Source organism: Neoarius graeffei, chromosome 4, assembly GCF_027579695.1.
Source record: "Neoarius graeffei isolate fNeoGra1 chromosome 4, fNeoGra1.pri, whole genome shotgun sequence".
In the NCBI taxonomy this organism is placed as follows: Eukaryota; Metazoa; Chordata; class Actinopteri; order Siluriformes; family Ariidae; genus Neoarius; species Neoarius graeffei.
Genome location: NC_083572.1, coordinates 35187475 through 35207096, shown reverse-complemented (window position 1 = coordinate 35207096; position 19622 = coordinate 35187475). Strand labels below are relative to the sequence as shown.

The window sequence follows — 19622 nt, the reverse complement described above, 5'->3', positions numbered from 1 at the left end:
TGAACTGCATCTCAGCATGGTATGGCAACTGCTTCACATCGGATCGTAAAGCACTTGAGCGGGTGGTGAAAGCTGCTCAATGGATTACCGGCACGCAGTTACCTTCCACTGAGAACATTTATCACAAGCGATGCTTGGGCAGGGCAAGTAACATCATCAAAGATGCCACCCACCCTAACCATGCACTTTTCTCCCTCCTCCCATCTGGCAGACATTACCAACGCCTCTGTTCCCGCACCAGTGGGCTCAAGAGGAGCTTCTTTCCTTGGCGGTAACCATGCTGAAGTCCACACCACAATTAACCGTAGGTGTGAATGTGAGTGTGAATGGCTGTCTGTGTCTATGTGTCAGTCCTGCGGTGACCTGGCGACTTGTCCAGGGTGTATCCCGCCTCTTGCCCATAGTCAGCTGGGATAGGCTCCAGCATGCCTGTGACCCTGTAGGACAGGATAAGCGGCTATAGATAATGGATGGATAATAATAATAATAATGTATTTTGCATTTCTGGTTAGATGATAACTGCATTTCATTGGCTTTGCACCTCTACTCTGCACAATGACAGGGTTGGATCTAAGCTAATCTAACCATAACACTGAAACAGCACTGGTTGAAGTAGTAAATGACCTACTAGTGGCCTCTGATCAGGGCTGTGCCTCCTTGCTTGTATGGTTTGACCTTAGTGCAAGCTTTGACACCACTGATTATACTATTTTCCTTGATAAACTAGAAAATGTTTAGGGAGTCAAGGGAATGGTCCTTTGCTGGCTCAGGTCTTATTTAACTGATCATTATCAGTTTGTTGATGTAAATGATGAGTTTTCTCTGCATACTAAGGTAAACTTTGGTGTTCCACAAGGTTCTGTCTTAGGCCCACTGCTTTTTTCTTTATATAGTAGGTTACCTCTGGGTAATATTATTTGTAAGCATGAGATTAGCTTCTACTGTTACGCTGATGGCAGGCAGTTGTATGTTTCAACAAAGTCAGACGAGAGACACCAGCTTAATAAAACTGAGAAATGTACAAAGGACATTAGACACTGGATGCTTAACTTCCTTCTACTTAACTCTGACAAGACAGAAGTACAGTGGTACCTCGGGTTACGAACTTAATTAGTTCTTTGACTCCGTTCGCGAACCGAAAAGTTTGCGAACCGAATTAATTTTTCCCATTGAAATTAATCTAAATCCAATTAATCCGTTCACCGGCCCTAGAAACATAGTTTTTTTGTAACTTTTTATGGGTTTATGTGTGGAAAAAATACAGAAAGGAATTAAAGATAACCTTAATTATAGAAAATACAATAATACTAAAATAAAACATAATTGTACAGTACACTTTACCTTTGTGGTTGATAGTTGCTGGCACACATGGATGGAGGAGGAGAGGAGGAGGAGCACTATCACTAATACTTTTCACTTTCCTGGGAGCCATAATGAGGGTTAATTTAATGCAAAAAGCAAAAACGAAATCGTATCAACACAACGCAATGACGAACAATGTTCACAGCGTGCCACCTTGAGTACAACTGATGCTGCCGCACGCCTCACGTGGCACAGAAGCCCGCCAGTTTGTGCATTCATGTATCGAAGCATCGTTCGCAAATCGAAGCAAAATTTGTTTGAAAATGGTGTTTGTAGCCCGATTTGTTTGTGAATAGGGACGTTCGTGACCCAAGGTTTGACTGTACTTATACTAGGACCACATACAGCTAGAAGTAAGTTTTCTGATTACATAGTAACTTTGGATGGCCTTTCTGTTTCTTCACATGCAGCAGTAAAAGACCTCGGGGTGATCATTCATTCCAGTCTTATACACACACACACACACACACAGTTCTTAACCATTAGGTGACAATGGACATAACTAATGACCTGTGTTTTCTCTCTTTCTCTGTCTGTCAAGTTACACGTCAATCCTGAGATACCAGTGATGCTGACCTCTCCTGCCCTCTGGACCTGCCTGATCCATCCTAATGCCCTACTTCTGGCTGGAGTTTTCATCACATCACTCCTATGGAGGATGGCCCCATATGGACAGTCGAAAGATACACTTAGAAGATGGCTCGACACTTACAATTTTGCTACGATGGTTTAGGACTAAAATTCACATGATAACTTTAGGATTTCGGTTGTCACAAACAGTTTTGCACTCAAGTCTCCATCAATGAACAGTTGATAACTTCAACAAAACAGACTTCATGCTAAAACTATAATGAATTTCCTGGTTACACAATTGTACTTTGTGACTATATAAGACCAAGTTATAGAATTAAGTTATTTATAATCACGCTATCTGTTATCGCCCAAATGAGGATGGGTTCCCTTTTGAGTCTGGTTCCTCTCAAGGTTTCTTTCTTGTGTCACCTGTGGGAGTTTTTCCTTGCTGTCATTGCCTCAGGCTTACTCATTAGGGATAAATAAATTTATTTGGGATAAAATTAATTCAGGGCGGCACGGTGGTGTAGTGGTTAGCGCTGTCGCCTCACAGCAAGAAGGTCCTGGGTTCGAGCCCCGGGGCCGGCGAGGGCCTTTCTGTGTGGAGTTTGCATGTTCTCCCCGTGTCCGCGTGGGTTTCCTCCGGGTGCTCCGGTTTCCCCCACAGTCCAAAGACATGCAGGTTAGGTTAACTGGTGACTCGAAATTGACCGTAGGTGTGAATGTGAGTGTGAATGGTTGTCTGTGTCTATGTGTCAGCCCTGTGATGACCTGGCGACTTGTCCAGGGTGTACCCCGCCTTTCGCCCATAGTCAGCTGGGATAGGCTCCAGCTTGCCTGCGACCCTGTAGAAGGATAAAGCGGCTAGAGATAATGAGATGAGATGAAAATTAATTCATATGCTTTAAAGTCTTTATATTTCTGTAAAGCTGCTTTGTGACAATGTATGTTGTTAAAAGCAGTATACAAATAAACTGACTGGATATTTCAATGAGATAATGCAAAACCACATTCTGCACACATTACAAAGGCATGGCTGCAGAAAGAGAGGGGTGCCTGTGCCCCCTCTCCCCAACAGAGAATGTGTGGTGAATTTTGAAACAAAAAATATGACAATGACCACCCCATACTGTTTTACTTCTTAAGATCTGTTTGCAGGAAGAAATGGGACAGTAACATATGAAATGCTTCATCATTTGATGTCTTCAGTCCCTAAACATCAATTAAGTGTTGTGAGAAGTTATTGCGCTCATTGGCCAAGGCGATCTATACGATTTCTCCACTTTGGCAGATCGTCTGCGATCTTCTACTCGTTCTTATTCTTAACGATTTTATATCGTCAGATCGCACACCCCTACTCTAGTGTCAAGTATTGTTCTGCCTGCTTAGTACATACCAAGCCTTGTTTCTTCTGGCCCTTTTGTGGTTCCTCTCATGTTTTTGCTCTTTGCCTGTGTTGTTTGCAGATCACCTGACCCTTGCTTGTTTACTGACTCGGATTCTAGTCTCTCGTCTTGGCTTTGATTGTCAGTCTGCACCCCACTCTCCTCTGTGCATACATCTGTAAGTGCCTGCATTCTAATGTACAGTATTTGTACATTACTAATATCTTTACTTTTCTTCACCCATTTTCACACTCCTGTTCTCAGCTGAATAAGTCACCAAGTCCCTATTGCTATCAAAACGTACTGCATAATAAAATAAACAGGAGAACTTACCCACTCTCGTGACAGTACTTGTTTCAGTGCTACAAACAGTTGTGGAGTAAGCTGGTTTTGAATTCACAGCAAATAAAACAATTACATTTATGGTATAATCCCTTTACTTTTCCCTTGGACCACTGCTTGGCGCTGTGATCCAGTTTCTTACAGTAGGTTCCCTTTCCTTTCCTTTTTCCCTTCTCCAAAAAGCCAACATATCCGACACAAAATGGTAACTGCAAATCCATTTTTCTGTAAAAAGATAACTTTTTTTTTATCTATTTGTAGTCAATTGCAAAACAGCTCTATTAGAATTTAGGTGTTTGTGTGTGTCTGTCTGTTAGGGCAGTTTTTGTGTATTTGCAGCTGAAAGCTAACTCTGCCTCTAAGTGGGTCAGACCACCAAGTGACTTCTGCATATGGTGACGTCACATGTGCTGCTGCTTCATCCTCTTATTTTGGACTGAGTGCAGACTGGATACTACAGTGACTCACTATCACATCTGGAGGTACAAAGTGTTATTACAAGACAGATGGTGCATCCTGTCTCGGGGCTAGCTGGATAGCATGCTATCTTCAGGAGACATCTCTGCAACACAATACATAGATGTCTTTGACAGAACATCAAAGCTGTTATTTCTTTTAATTCTGTTAATAATTTTGGTTAATTTTTTGAATGACAAACTTAAATTCTTACGCATAGCACCTTTAAGTGTAAACCCATGCCACATTATCATCCTGGAAGTGTCCCAAAACAGATCATCCCTTGCCATATTTTTATCATCCCAGGGATGACTAGATGGTGGTAGTCTGGAGCCTTGCTAAAATATGAGATATTTATGAAGCAGCAGAGGTGTCGTCAACTGTGGATGGAAAGGAGGTGGGCGGAACCAGCAGGTAACATCTGATGATTCTCACCTGTATGTAATCTTGGTGAGGTTACTTATATGTTGTTCTTGTTGTTGTTTCTATTTTAGAGATAATACAGTGAACTGGACTGAGAGTGAGCTGAACTGCGCATGTTTGTCTGCGAGAGAGAAAAAAATGAAAATGAAATGAAAAAAATGAAAAGCACTCGCAGAAAGATTAAAAAAAGAAGCATGAAGCTTGATAAAAAGTTACCTGTCTCCAAGTCTTTCTTCCCAACCATATGCACCAGGGCTCTACAGTGGTGCCAAAACACAGGAGATGGAACCATGGAACTTTCTCTGCTCAGCAAGGTCATTAAGTCTCTTGGCAGCCTCCACTAGACACATCAGGCTCTCCTCAGCCTGCACTGTGAAAAGAAGCAGAGCTTTGAGGTGATCACCCAGAAGCAGGTCCAAATGCTGTTGCAACCCCCCACATCTCTGGCTTCAGCACCTCCCTCTGAGGCCACTCCAGCTGGCCTGGCCATGATGCTCACAAAGATGACCTCCAGAGATGGTTCAGACATCTTCATGGAGCTCTTTGAGTGTTACATGGGTAAGGCCCAGGGAAGAGTGGGTCTTATGCCGCCTCCTTTTACAGTCAGGGGAAGCCCAGCTCACCACCCTGCAGCTGCTTTTATGGGTGCAGCTGGAGTACCACACCATGAGGAAGGCAGTGCTGCAATGGGTTAGCCAATCCCTGGAGGAACAACATTGACGCTTCTGGGACCTGCAACTTGCAGAGTTTGGCCAGCCATTCATCTTCATGGAGCAGTTTAAGGACTCCTGTCACTGGTGGATGCAGACTGAGGAGCAGGATCCCAAAGGAATACTCGAGTTGGTAGTGCTAGAGCAGTTTATTGGCTTCTGAGTAGTGGGGTTGATACAGTGCCACTTATCAGCATCCCTGGACAAAGTCATCCATCTAGTGGAGGATCACCTGGAGGTGTTTGCAGTGGCAGGTGGCTCTCCTTTCTCTCTCTCACCAGCTCCCCAGGGCCAAAGTGCCAGGACCCCAAAAATGGCACCCCAAATCTGGTTTTCACCTCACTTTTGCTCTCATTCCTCCATTTCTTCTCTAATGTACCCCCATACTCCCACTCCCCATACTCCACACAGGGAGAACTCACCTGTGTCCAACAGGACCAGGGCAAAGCCTGAACAGGTTTGCTTGGCCAGGGTTTCAGGCATTAGTAAAAGAAATGTCTGTGGATGGGTACTGCAGTAGCAAGTCACAGTATAAAATGTGTGCAGCATTGGCTGAGGACACAGTACTGAGGCTATTGACATCAGCTCCACATTAGGGGGACTCGTCCACCAGAGTCATTGCCCAAGTCAGGATCCTGAAAGAGATCATGATTGTACAGGACACTTATTTTATGTCACGCGTCCTTCATGAACTGTGTGACTCATTCAGGATTAAATCAATTCACACCAGTGTTTTCCATTTGCAAACAGTTGGGCTGGTCGAATGGTTTAATTCAAACCCTAAACACAATTCCTAAGTTTGTTCATGATGATGCTCAGCCATGGGATAAGGGACTCAAATCCCACCTTACGTTTTATTCAACACTGGATTTAAACAAGGGTTATTGGCAGATTCTCTTGACTAATATCCCAAGAAAAAAAAAGGCATTTTCTAGTTTGTCACCCGTCTGTTTGGTTTGTTTGGAGTGCATATGCCACTGCTTATTTAGATGGCCTTATCATTTATAGTAAAGACTGGCAGTGGCATTTACAACCTCCACCCCCACAAAGCCACTGGATTTTACTGCAAATGTTTGCCATTTTTGTGATCAGGATCAGACCCTTTATTATACAAACACACACACACACATACACACACACACCATCCTACTAATTTAGCCTGTGCTGTTCTCTTCCAGATGGCCCTGTGTGATCGATTTCATGTATTGCCGGATCGACAAGAAAACATAAGCTTCTTTAAGGAAAGGGGACATACTGTATTAAACGGTGTTCAGTAAAATAGATGGATAGAGTGGTTTGAATGTTTCTGAAGTACATTAAGTTTCTTTTACAGATGAGGCTTTATTTTTAAACATGTCTACCAATGCAGCACACATGAGCGGGCCCACAGAAAATGACTCGTGCGCGCACACAAATGCTCTAACACCCCCAGCATGCATCTGCAGACAGGTATGGGGATAATATCAATAAATCACAAGCTGTCCACAGCAGGCATGAATCAAGGCCGTTGTCATGGCAACGGGCCCGCGATCAACCTGGGAAGCAGCAACGCAAACATATGATCTCTGTGGTAACCCTTTGATCACCATAGGTTATGAAGGACATTCAGATGCTTTGGAAATTTACAATTTTCAAAAATCCAAATGGAACAGCCAGGAAACAGCTGATGGGGAACAGCAGACTAAAGAAAGTGTTTGTTTTTAATCACAATATAGTTTTTACTCAATACATGCATCAAGCTCAAACAGTGTGTACACATCTATTCAGCTCATTCCTTTCCAGCTTTTACCTTTATGCACTATGACTTATGTGCATAACACACACACACACACACACACACACACACACATATATATATATATATATATATATATATATATATATATATATATATATATATATATATATATATATATACACACCGGTGTGTGTATATATATCACACAGTACCAGTCAAGTTTGGACCTTCCAAACGCACCTTCCAATTCAACATTTTTTTTTAATTTTTTATTAATTAAGGCACTTCACATTTTAAAGTAATGATGGACTGTTGTTTCTCTTTACTTAGCCAAGCAGTTCTTGACAAAACATGGATTGCTACAGTTGTTGAATAGGGCTATTTACTGGATTTTTATTATTTACTATTTAGTGGTCTCAAACGCATTAAGAAGGCAAGAAATTCCACTAATGAACTTTTAACAAGGCACAACTGTTAATCGAAAGCATTCCAGGTGACTACCTCATGAAGCTGGTTAAGATAATGCCAATAGTGTGCAAGGCCATCATCAAGGTAAACGGTAGCTACTTTGAAGAATATAAAATATGAAACATATTTAACTTTTTTTTTGTTTACCACATAATTCCATATGTTATATTGTTTGTATGTTTTCAGTATTCTTCTACAATGTAGAAAATAGTTAAAATGCAGTAAAACCTATGGATGAGCAGGTGTGTCCAAACTTTTGAGTGTTACTGTATATTTCTATGCAAACACAAAATTCTCAAAAAATACAACTCATTCTACAAATATGGTGTAATATATAAATGCTTGCCAATTCAATCACACACAAACAGACAAAGATGCACAGACACACACAGACCAATCAAGTGCCCTGTAAAATCAATATCAGCTCAAAATAGACAAAAGCAACAGCTGCAGTTTGATCAATCCCTTTCTCCCATAAAATGCTTCAGGACACACCTTTTGCTCCACACTTTTATGAACACAGAGACATATACCATTAGGATTAGCTTATATCAAACAAAAATTCTTGTCAAAAATACACAATGTGACATACATTTAATCATATGGCACAGTTTTTCAAGCTTACACGCAGCTATAATTGAAAGCCAGCTTGATATAACCTACTAAAACAATATAAATTGGAATTTCACAATACAATTTTTTTTTCAGTTTTTTTTTTTAATATACTCTTGCAAGACCTACATAAGTGTCACATGCACTTTAAAAAATCCTCCCTTCAAATCCCCTTTAAAATCAGTTCTGAGGTTCTGGAAAAATGCTGTGCCATGCAAGTGAACGGACATACATTCTTACCTAACTAGTCTATAGGTTTTTGTGTATTCAGAATATAAATTGCAAATTAAATTTAAGACATACAGCACTGGCAGTGGAGATAAGGTCATTCCCAGTGATACACTGAGCTTCCATGTATGTTTAATCATTCATCTTCATTAATTGCTTTTTCCTGTTCAAGGTGGCAGTGGATCTGAAGCCTATCCTGGGAACACTGGGCACGAGGTGGGAATACACCCTGGTTGGAACACTATTCCATCACCATGCACTATGGGTTCATACTTTCACGTAATCATTCACACACAGGACTACTATAACCAGAATAACTGATCAACAACCTTACGTTATCTAGGTAATATTGTTGCATGTTATAAGTGTTTAAAAAAAAAGGCACGTTATGCTTACAGATTATATGACCTGACGTTATAAGACTGTTTTTATTATTTGGCTCATAGTTGGTTGGGAAATATTTGGGAATAGCTGGTTGGGAAACATGTTTATTATGCTTCTTAAAAACATATTCCTCCATGGACAAAGCTGCATGTACCGCCCTGCTCGCTGTACATATATTGGATATTATGGCAATAAACTAATTAATCTAAATCTAATCTACCAAATCTTCAAGTAAGGAATCACCCTAATCAATTTTTAGATGTTGGAAGGTTGAGTCCGGGTGCCTTCTGCGATTGGCAGTACAGGCTCTTCTCTGAGCAGAAGCTTGCAGAGAGAATCTGGCTTTCTGCCAGACTCTACAGCATATGTACCATATGTTCTGCTGCAGGAACCCTGATTTCTTCTTCTTGCTCTGTGAATATGGGTGGAAGATTGACAAACTGGCCTTCAAACGCTGACATACCCCGTGAAGAGTGCCACAGGGTGTTGTGAGTACACTCCACCCACATCAGATGTTGGGCCCATGATGAGGGGTTGGAGGAAGCCAAGCATTTGAGGGAGTACTCCAAATCTTGGCTGAGTCTCTCAGTCTGGCCATTAAATTCAGGATGGAAACTTGAAGATAGACTAACTGTAACCCTGAAGAGGTGGCAGAAGGCTTTCGAGAATTGGCTGGTAAATTGTGGTCCCAGATCTGAGACCAAGTCAGTTGGTAAGCTATGCACCCAAAACATATGCTGCAGGAGCTTGGCTGTCTCCTTGGCTGGCAGAGGAATGAACTTACAGTCCTTTGAGAAATGATCCACAATGACCAGTATCAATTTATTCCTACCAAATCCTGAGTTCACCAGCATACATTACACCACAGAATAGAGGTGGATTGCGAAGTAGAAAATGCAAGTTCTGGTTGACAAATATTTAACTGCACATACCTTGCTGCAGTGTCTAGTTTCGTGTTGCTAAAGGAAGTAGGCTATTATAAGGGGCAACATTTAACTTCTGATGTAATCAAAAACCTGACTGGTTGGAATTAACTAATGAGAATACAAACTGTCCCAAGTCTTCTCGCTCTTCCCTACATACATGTATAACCAACAGAATGAAATAACTCATGACGCAGGACTAGATGTTACGCTTACTCCTGGGCCTTGAGCCTCAATGGTGGTGGTGGTGGTGGGGGATGCAGATGATGGGCCTCCTGATGCATTGGCCTCTAGTGAAAGCAAGCTTTTATGTACAACCTTCAGGGCTGGACTTTTTCACCGGGGTGAATTCCATTATTTTTGCAGCAGTTGGAGGGCTATAATCCTAGACATGGTATAGGTTGGCTTGGCCATGTTTGACTGGGTAAACCTGCATTTCAGTCAATGGAAAATTACACTGTGGGGTTTCTAAGCATTATCTTTGGACTTGCCATGCATACAGTGGCAGCGATCAATTTTGATGGTGCAGCCAACCAAACACAGTATCCACTTAGGAAGGTTGGTTTGAACACAGCCCACAAGATCGGAGCCCTCAACTGATTCAGGCAGCCTGGTTAGTCTGAGGTTGTTTCTTTATCTTCTGTCCTGCATTTCAATCAATCAGACTATTCTGTAAACTGGCTAATCTGCTTGTCATACCATTAAGGTAATTTTTGAGAGTGAACAGATGCTTCAAGAGATTCCACAGTGAGCTGGGTTCTCTGTGCTCTGCTAGCATAGTGTTCTATGTCCATAACTAATTTTTGTATGGCCTCATTAGCAGACGAGAGCTCATCATTTAAAGTAGTAAGCTGGGGCATGAGAACAGATTCCAGGGCTTCTTTCATGGCCAGAGCCACTGAAGCATGAAAAATTCATTATTGCTCCTAGAGTGCCTGACTAACTCCATTCAAAATGGCAGCATTGGGGTTTTCTCTGGGTTTTTTCCTTCTCTGACAACAGTTCCTGTCCTCCCATGTGTACTTTTGGTAGACATAGAAGTCATAGTAAAGTTGAATAGAAGCAGCTATACTGAATTTTAAATGTAACCGTAAATATCGGGCAAGGTCACGACTTTACACCTGCATCGCAGGTGAGATGTCCAGGTTAGTTTTTGTGGCTACTGCCTCGTAGAGGCTGTAGCCACTATGTCATCGTGTTGTAAGAATGAGTGTAACGATAGCGCACTGCGCATACAGGTGTTCCTATTAAAATGGCCGGTCAGTATACAATTCGGTTCACCATTCGAAATAAATGGACCAGACTAAAGAAATTGCTTTCAGACATGTTTATGTTTATAACCTGCCAGCTGATCTTGCCCTGGGCGGGTTTGGGCTCCCTGCCACCTGCTCTGACTGTACTCACCTCACCTCTCACTTCCCCATTCACAAATCTTCATTAAATTTCAATATATTTTTGCACTGAGAGTTGGGTTGGTGTGTCTGTGTTCTCCCTGCCTCACAGCACAAGTCCTACACTCTCCAAGTGATTGTGACAGGAATGAAGAAGCCAGACATGAGAGACATGCCTGGGGCAATCACAGATCCCCCTTCCAGGAATTGCCAATTTTGGTTTCAAGCATGGACAATGCAAATACCAATGGCCAGCCTGGCCATAATACAAGCACCTGTTTTCACATCTACTGGCCTCACTCTCATGTGGAGAAAGCTCAACCGCACCTAATCACATAGCCTCCACTGATGACTCCTTGGGTTCAGGCTCACTGGAAAGAGGTATGGGAGCATGCCAGTATCTATTTGTAAACACTGTTCGTGTTCACTGTGTTGTTCATGCAATCGATTGTCAATCCTAACTGACCAGGTCTTCCAGTGCTTCCGATCCTCAGGAGGGTCGTGAGTAGCCAATTTATCTTTTACCTACTCAGAGAGACTCATCACATATGCAGCTAGGAGACCTTGGGCATTCCAGCCAGAGCTCACAGCAAGAGTCAGACACTCCACTACATAATCGGCCACCAAACAACTACATGACAGATCCGGAGAAGGGATGATGACATGCCCCTCCAGCCCCCCCCCCAGCGAGTGGGTGGTCAAATGTGATCTTTAATGCTGGCGCAAATGAGTCAACCATGGCACGATCAGTTAATTTATTTTGCCAAAATGCCATTGCCCACGTCAGTGTTCTTTCAGCTAACAAAAAAAAAAATCATGTACGCAATCTTAGGCCATTCCAATGTAAACTAAGATGGCTGCATTTCAATCACCAGCTGTATTATAAAAGAATTACACTTCCCTGCTTTCCCTGCATAAATTCGCTGTCCTTTGCTGATGCAGACATACTGTTAGGCGGCTCAATCATTAATAAATTCAACCTTGCAATAGCTGGAAAATCACTGCTGTATTTGTGAAATAACATACTCCAGACTATGCTGTTATATGGAAACAAAACACTTCTGAATTTAGCGTAATTTCCCTTGCAGGCTGTACTGCATCAAATCTCTCCCTCAAAAAATGTCTGTCATTTTACTAAAAAAAAAAAAAAAAAAAGAGTCAACTCCATTGTCATAGATTTTCTATCCATCCATTATCTGTAACCGCTTATCCTGTGCAGGGTCGTGGGCAAGCTGGAGCCTATCCCAGCTGACTATGGGCGAGAGGCAGGGTACACCCTGGACAAGTCGCCAGATCATTGCAAGGCAGACACAGAGACAAACATCCATTCACGCTCGCACCTACGGTCAATTTAGAGCCATCAATTAGCCTAACCTGCATGTCTTTGGACTGTGGGGGAAACCCACACAGACATGGGGAGAGCATGCAAACTCCACACAGAAAGGCCCCCCTGTTGGCCGCTGGGTTTGAACCCAGAACCTTCTCGCTGTGAGGCAACAGTACTAACCACTATACCACCGTTCCCCCCCATAGACTTTCCTATGCTCAAAAATACTGCAAAGCACCGTATTACAAAGGGTGTTTTATTTACTTCATTAAAACAACACTTTAAAAATCTGTTTAATATTAGTCTTAGATTATGGAAATTAATTGCTGTACAATTCCTTCTGTATGAGGTGTTACTATAGAAGTAATATTGGAAGAGTGCATTTATATTAACCTATCATTCATGCGACAGGCAAAATCACTGCCCGAGCCGTGCTGTTAAACAAAAATAATGTACGCCTTCTGACAAATCAGTTTCAAGATTTCACCTGCACTGTGGTATAACTAACAATAACACAGTGTTTATGATTTATTCAAACCCTTAGCACCATGCAACAAAACAAAAGCTGTACATTATAATAAAATGAAACGTGTCAAGCTTTCACTGGTGCGACTCTGGGTCATCAGTCTGAAGCACAGGGCCAATTTTTTTTTGCCTAATTTCCACCTACCAGCCAGCTGTCCTTTATCACATGAGAGTTACCAACTAGAAAGGGTGAAGGGCAATTCCATGTAAATGTCAACCTCACCATGCAAAAATAAAGCAGCATGTAATACATCAAAACCACTCCCAGAGATATCACCTAGGCCTGTATTTTACAGATGTGAATAAGTTGAACCAATTTGTAACCAACCTAATATGTCACTGTCGGTCTTTCTTTCTTATAATGTAAAACCCAAGCTAAAACCAACTTTGATCATGTACAATTCTATATTATTGCCACAAGCCACAGAAATGTATGCTAAAATCCACAAAACAGCAAAACAATAGCCATCCTAAATATTATTTAAGAACTTTGATAGTTTTAGCTGATATTTAGAGAGTTTTTCAAAGGGTTATGGTGGTTAAATTGCTGATTTTCTAAACATACGCCATGTCTATTTCAGACGCGTCACATCCATAACGGAATTTCGTCACATCCATAACGCTGACTTTTCCTTCCGAAACTCTGCATGAAATACAAAATATTTTAAACAAAGATTTTTTAATATTCACCTTGGACCCCTCTATCAAATGGATCTCTCCATTTCGACATTAGGTTTACAATTTCACAGAGTTTGATAAAAATGTACGGTCACCCAAGAAAAGTGATACTTTTTCTGTCACATCCATAACGCATCTTTTATTGGCATTTTCTGGCATGCCCTAGATGTACTATGGGAATTGTTCTTGTTCTATCACTTCTCCAGTATGGTACAGCCTTAAAATATGCAACACCTGTTTAAATACTGGGAGACAATAAAACATGCACTGGGTCATTTGTTGCCATTTTGAGTTCAAGTGTCATGTCCATAACGCTGGAATTGCTCTGAAGGAAGGTGGTGTAACACACTTGGAGGATGCTCACAGACACACATGATTGGCTAGAGTCATTGTAACTGACAGAGGAGAGAGGTACCACTCCTATCCAGAGCGCAAAGAACTCCTTTGAGCTCCCAGCCACGGGTGGCTGTGGCATCATTGGAATTCAAACTCATGATCTCCAGATAATAGGGTGAATGTTTTTCTGTTGCACCACTTGGGAGCCCAAAACAGATTTATTTTTCTGTTAGGTCCTGGTCACCCTACAGCTCGCAATGGATTTGTGAATACTTGGCGATGAAAAATTGGTAGCATTGCCACCAATTGTGCAATGCATAGTGAATGTTCTCTGAGCTTCACAAGCTGTTTTCGGTGTCTCAGCCTTGTGAGTGGCCAAAAAGGTCCTGAAAATTTCAGTGCATACATTGAAATTTGGTGGCGATGTTTTTGTCGACAAACTAAGCAGTGAATACTTGCATATGGGTTTGGGAATAATCCCTGAAGCTTGGGGAACCTTTGTCGAGCCTCTTGAGATGTATTTGTCTCGAATCCATGTCCCAATGCTCATGGGAGCCTCATCAACACAGTGGCTTGGCATAGCCTAACCTTCACCAAGACTTGAAAAGTGCATTTACATTCGGGGATCCTTCGGAGTGTGTTGTGCGTGTTCTTGGGACCCAGTCATTATGGGAAACGCCTGATGCTGATCTGAGTACAATCAGCACTCGCACATAAGGATGCTGTTTTCACAGAGACTTTGTGAAGTATTCTGTCAGGTATGCGGCGACAGACGGATGCAAGTTCAGGAAGTGTGTTTATTAGCAGGCGTGATATTTACAAAAACAAAATGTGAGACAAGATCAGAGTAACAAAACACAAATGAAACCAAAAGCAGGGTCATAAAACAGAGTATTTAACCAGAGTCATAAACATGGCTAGAAACAACATGACTGTGATAATGATAATACTTTGCAAAGCCTCTGTGAAAACAGTGTCCTTATGTGTGCATGATGATTGCACTCAAATCAGCATCAGGTGTTTCCCATAATGACTGAGAGCTTGCACAACGCACACTGAGCAAGTGTGCCCGCTCGAGCTGTGCCAGGCTCGAGCATGCAAAGGTGTGAACACAACTTTTAGCTCACCTGTATATCACCATGCATCACCACCAAAATGCCTCCTTTTTATCAATAACCCATAGCAAAGCATCACAAGCCACCATCACAAGTGTGACCATAGCTTTAGCTTGCTGTGCTCTCAGAGTAACATAGCTCTCTGTAGCCCAAGTGTTTTTGCATCCTGCATTCTCCACCACCAAATATGAACTTCTCAAGTGCAGCAGTGATTCTTTAATAGAAAATGGCAGTATAGCACTGAGCACGGACATAAATACCTCCTTTTTCATGTTCACTAAAGAATTCATTGGAAAAAGCTCTTGGCCTCAAAGAAGCATATGGCAGAGTGGCAACATTCTCTGGTTGTTAAAGGAGCAAGCCAACATTCACACTAAAAAAATGTAGCATAGTCTCCAACAAAATAGACAACATTCAGGTTAGCTTGTGCAAGAACAAAGATACTAGCTGCTGTCTCACAGAGGTCACTAAATTACAGAAGAAGCTTAACAACAACTTGGGGGGGACAAATCCAAGAGAAACAATCACTACGTTTACATGCACATAGAGAGAATCGAATTTCTGCCGTTGCTCGACTGAAATCGAAGTTCAAAATGCCATGTATACACCTTAATTCGGCTGAAATTGAACCGAACTTGATTTGTCGGAATCGAGCTACACGACCTAGTTTATGCGATTTCTGCCGAGCTACTTTGTGCATGTATATCCTATCGAGCTAGTTGTCGAGCTATTTCCGGAAGTGACGAGTGACAAGACCACAAGCAGGAAACACAACAGCCTCGGTCGGCATGACAACAGTAGTAGCGAGCAGCAGAAGAGGTCAGGAGGAACAAACGAAGAAGAGAAAATGGCGATGTAGAGCTCTCTGAAGTGTGGGTGGAGCACAGAGGACGGCAGGACAAAGCTTCTGGTACTAATAGGCTTTTTATTGTCAGACTTTTCAGTTTAACAGCCTACTTTTATTCTTGAGAGAAAAACACACACAACAGCCTACTTTTATTCTTGAGAGAAAAAAAACGCGCGCGCTGTGTTCTAGTCCCGGGATGAGCTCTCCCCTCTGCTCTCCCTCTGCCTCCTTAAATAGGGCGCGGTTACTGGGAAGACACACAAACACAGGTTAATTACCGTCAGGTGTAGTTATTCTGCCACTCACCTTCCCTGGCTCCGCCCTCCTGTCACAGACCGGCGCTTGACCACGCCCCACTGCTACAGGCAAGCAGAAACGTGCACTTCTGGAGCAATGAGGAGACAGAGTTCATGCTCATTCAGCTTAAGGAGTTGAATATATTAAAATTCATGGACGGGAGAAAAACGCGCAATGGAGAACACGGAACTGATAACTTTGTTTACACTCTTGAATAGTTCTTCTTCATGACGACAACCGGAAGTGTACCAACACGATGGGGCGTGTTGCGCCACCTGTGGCTCGGGTGCACAATGCACCTCACACAATAGCCCGATTTCAGTTGTGTGCATGTAGGATTGGATTTCTCTGGCACCCTGCTGGGACCTTCAGCTCGATTACCGACAGCAGCTCAATTTGGATGTGCATGTAAACGTAGTCAATGTGCAACTGTTCAACTTACTAACAGGTGCTGAGGGCAACTATCCGAGAGGCTACTTTGGATCCCAGTACTCAATAACTCCCACACCACTCTGCTGGCGATCGATAGAGCACATGGGATATTTTCTAATAATACTTCAAGACTGCAGACAACAGTTTTCAGGTTTCTACACTATACTGACCAGTAGGCTATTCTGGAGAGCATGAGAAAAGCCAAACCTACTCTCCCTGATGTCACCCAGCTGCAGTTCTTCTCTGACTACAGCCCCGGGATGATGCAGTAAAGGCAGGAATACAAGGTGATTTGACAGAAAGGAATTGACTCGTTCCTTACATACCCAGAGATTTTAAGATTAAATCACAAGAGAATGAGATTATTGTTTACCTTGGCACAAAAGAGACAAAAGAAGCCATGAAACCATCTGTGCTGTGAGGTATGGAAGACAACCCTGGGCAAAGTGTGCACACTCTTCAGGAGGAGATGGAACAGCATTAATAGCTTTGACCAGCCTGTACATTCAATCTAATAGACAAGTTAAATGTAAAGTTTTCTGTTTATTCTTTCATTAGAAAGTTATTTGATGCACTTTTGTATATATTTAAATAAGGATCTAATTTGTTTTTGAGTATTCGCACCACAGTTCTAATGTAATGGCACAGTTAATTTGTTAGTACAAGGAATAAAATATAATGAGTAATGAGATGCAAGTCTGTCAAAAATAAATCTTTCATTTCTAAGGTTATTTAACACCCAAATGTCATACTTTATCAAGAATGCAGCTGAAAAGACAGCAGTTTGTTTTGAACAACTTTAATTGTACATGTTCATTTTGGGGTTGGCACGGTGGTGCAGTGGTTAGTACTAGGGGTGCAACGATTAATCGACTTAGCTGACTAAAATCAGGGGTGGACAGTAACTAAGTACATTTACTTGAGTACTGTACTTAAGTACACTTTTTGAGTATCTCCACTTGAGGGTTTTTTTTTTGGAAACTTATGATTTTAACTTCACTACATTTGAAAGACAAATATTGTACTTTTCACTCCACTACATTTCTATCAAGGTCCTCGTTACTCATTACTATGAAGCAGCTTTGAAAGTGGATGTTTTTTCTTTTTTTTTTCTAAAACATGGATTTTGTTTTTTTCGCAGGTGAAACTGAGACAGTCTATCAGTAATCACTAGGGTCACGTCATGTCCATAGACTCTAAAATCAAGTTCAGTGATTTCTCAGCAGCATTACTGAATACAATCAGTTGATGGCAGAATGGAAGGACACGGTTCTTCTGGAGAACGCACACACCCATGGCCCATGAACCCATGTTTCAGTTTTCTGAAAGGATTAAAGATTTGTTTCATTTTAAATGTTTGCTTTGTTTGCCTAAAATGAACATCGCAGCCTACAAAAACTCGCCATCCAACCTGCAGAAGCATATTGAGGCATGTAAATGTTTTATTCCAAGAGAAAGCTTGCAATGAAGTTGTCTGTGCTTTTAGAGCTAATGATAACATTGTGATAGCCATGCAGTCTGGTTAGTCAAATGATTTTCTGTGGATTTGCCTGCCAAGTTGCCATAGCCTTGTCCATGGCAAATGTTTACACATAGCTAGTTAACTTGGACACTGTTAGTTAGCATGTAAAAACAGAGTTACGCTGACATGAATAACGTTAACTTACCTGAAATCCTTTCAGAAATGTTTTAGCATAATCTTGCCAAATAAACAGAATGCAGAAATCTCTCTTTTCTAGTAGCGTTAGCTACCCAATATGATTTTGAGTTTGAAAAGCCTTTGCTAGCATGTCAGGTGGAGCTTCACTAGCTAGCTTAATGTTAAACCACCATGATGGCACAGCATGTGTTCATTCTGTAAATCCAGTAAATCCAGTCGGTTGCTTCAGAGGCATTAGGTTTTGTAAGCATTGTAGCAATAATACAACAATGCATTGACAGAAAATGCACTTTTAATACTTAAGTATTTTTAAAAGCAAGTACTTCAGTACTTTAACTTAAGTAAAAATCTGACTGTACAACTTTCACTTGTATCGGAGTAACATTTGACCAGTAGGATCTGTACTTTGACTTAAGTAACGAAGTTGGATACTTTGTCCACCTCTGACTAAAATCGATGACCAAATTAATTGCCAGCTAATAGTCGATTAGTTTGTGACGTGTTTTCGCGCTAACTAGGAATGTTTTGACATTACCGCTTACTGGAGAGACGCTAACAAAAGCGTTATGGCAGATTCAAAAACAAAAACCTCAAAAAGTGTTGAAGCATTTCACACTGAACTCTATAAATTTTTTTTTTTTTTAAAGTTGCGAATTGCACAATTTGTAAAGCTGACCTTAACTGGCATCCTCTGTGATGGAGCATGGGAAGAGGAAGTAGGTCAGGTCACTGGACAAAGATTCATCTCGTCAAGTTTGCTAGCTAGTTACCTAATGTTCACGTTAAAAGCCATCCTATGTCTTCATGTTATTTGAAATGCATATTCTCTTGAATTATTAAGAATTGTTAATGGAGTTGGAACAGAGAAGCAAGTCTTCTTCATTCAGCTGCTCCCATGCATTCAGGGTCACCACAGCGGATCTGTTCCACATATTTGATTTGGCATACATTTTACACTGGATGCCCTTCCTGATGCAGCCCTCTCAAATCTATCTGGGCTTGGGACCAGCACTTGGGTTTGTCTTGTACAAACCCAGTGGCTGGGTATTTTACCTAATCTGCAGGTCTTTCAACTTTGAAGGAAGCCAGAACACCCAGAGGAAATCCACAGAGACCATGCAAACTCCACACAAAAAGGCCCCCATCAGCCATGAGGTTTGAACCCAGAACCTTCTTGAACCACCTCTATGAGGTGACAACGCTAACCACTACACCAGCATGCCACCCAAGGAACAGAGAAGCAAGTAACAATTTGTTATTCACAATGAACCTGTTCATGATCCAAATAAACGTTTACAATTTTAAACGTTGCTTCATTGTCAACGTCATAGCAACATTTATGGCTGGAGAGAGTGTTACTGCTGAGTGCACACATTTGCTGATGTACAGAGTATTTGATCTTTTCCAGCT

General features: G+C 41.7%; 1 protein-coding gene across 17 annotated transcripts in view; it reads right to left on the bottom strand.

The window, feature by feature from the left end:
- chd6 (chromodomain helicase DNA binding protein 6) overlaps positions 1 to 19622 on the bottom strand; it is a 379195-nt gene that overhangs the window by 257309 nt on the left and 102264 nt on the right. For 2 of the 17 annotated variants that reach the window (XM_060919164.1, XM_060919168.1), the window contains 2 exons: positions 4758 to 4911; positions 4554 to 4662 (listed from right to left, as the gene is read on the bottom strand). The exons of 14 other annotated variants lie outside the window; for them this stretch is intronic. The gene's annotated coding sequence lies outside the window, so the exon portion shown is untranslated. Of the gene's footprint in view, positions 1 to 4553; positions 4663 to 4757; positions 4912 to 19622 lie in introns of those variants that run through there. One more of the 17 variants, XM_060919165.1, reaches the window with a different exon arrangement.